General features: G+C 37.5%; 1 protein-coding gene across 3 annotated transcripts in view; it reads right to left on the reverse strand.

The window, feature by feature from the left end:
* The window catches only part of LOC108771176 (uncharacterized), a 10,703-nt gene that overhangs the window by 4,192 nt on the left and 5,136 nt on the right, over window positions 1–1,375 (reverse strand). The window lies entirely within an intron of this gene.

Genomic DNA, 1,375 nt, shown 5'->3' on the forward strand with positions numbered 1-1,375 from the left:
TTGAACCCATATTTTCATGACCATTTCAAGGTCAAGTGGGGATTTTTAATAAAATTTTATGTTACATATGTATTTTCTTGTTGTGATTCTTTAGATATTAGCATACCTTACCTTCAAAATCGAAAATTAAACTTTCCATCTGATGAAGTTCCTCTAAATATCCCTCCAAAATTTTGTCCATTTAGTGCCAAAGTCACAAGTGTTTATGTATTCATTTTAACATTTGTAATCTGATAAAATTCTAGTCAGTTAAATGGCAAATTATACGCCTACAGAAGTAGTCGATATTCTTATAACCTTTGGTGAATGTGGTAGAAATTACAGACTTACTGCCCATACTTATGCGGAGCGATTCCCAAATCGCCGCCATCCTACTGCTCAACAAATTATGAACATTGAAAGGAGATCTCGTAATAATCCACTTCATCGCAAAAGGCGAAGGAATAGACTTCATAATAATAATGATTCTAGATTGCTATTGGCTATTTGGCTATGGTTCATCAAAATCCCCATATTAGTACCCGTTAAGTAGAACGAGAACTGGGAATCCCTCAAACTACGGTACACAGATTGTTACGTAATCAGTCAATTACCATCCGTATCATATTACTTTAGTACAGGAATTAAGTGAGGCCGACTACGTATTCAGAGTACAATTTTGTAGATGGGCTCTTGAGATGTTAGATCAGAATCCAGATTTTTTCAGTAATGTTTTTTCAGTGATGAAGCAATATTCATCAGCAATGGTAATCTCGATAGGCATAATTGCCACTATTGGTCATCAGAAAATCCACATTGATATCGTGAGGTGCTTAATCAACATCGTTGGAGTTTACACGTATGGGTAGGCATTTACAATGGCGAAGTCATTGGACCTCATTTTTTTGAACGTACAATTAATAGTCCAATGTATTTGGAATTCCTCGAAAATGATTTGCCAGCATACCTAGAGAATGTTCCCCTTGCAGTTAGACTAAATTTATGGTACCAACAAGATGGTGCTCCTGCTCATTATGCTCGTATTATATGGGTGTTTTTGAATCAAAGATTCCCAAATCGGTGGATAGGGCGGGGTGGACCAGTTCTGTGGCCTCCGAGATCACCGGATTTGAACCCCCTTGATTTATTTTTATGGGGATACGTTAAAGATGCAGTGTATAGTGAAGCTCCAACGACAAGATTGAATATGATGGAAAGAATAAGAAGAGCTTGTGAAGCGATAACTCCTTTAATGCTTGGAAATGTACAACGTAACTTTCGCCGTCGATTACTGTTATGCTTAGAAAATAATGGTGCACACTTTGAGCATCTCTTCCATGCGGAGAGAGCTGATAACAATGCAATCTTGCCTTAACTGGTTGAGTCACCACTCGAC

Source organism: Trachymyrmex cornetzi, unplaced genomic scaffold, assembly GCF_001594075.2.
Source record: "Trachymyrmex cornetzi isolate Tcor2-1 unplaced genomic scaffold, Tcor1.1 scaffold1403, whole genome shotgun sequence".
In the NCBI taxonomy this organism is placed as follows: Eukaryota; Metazoa; Arthropoda; class Insecta; order Hymenoptera; family Formicidae; genus Trachymyrmex; species Trachymyrmex cornetzi.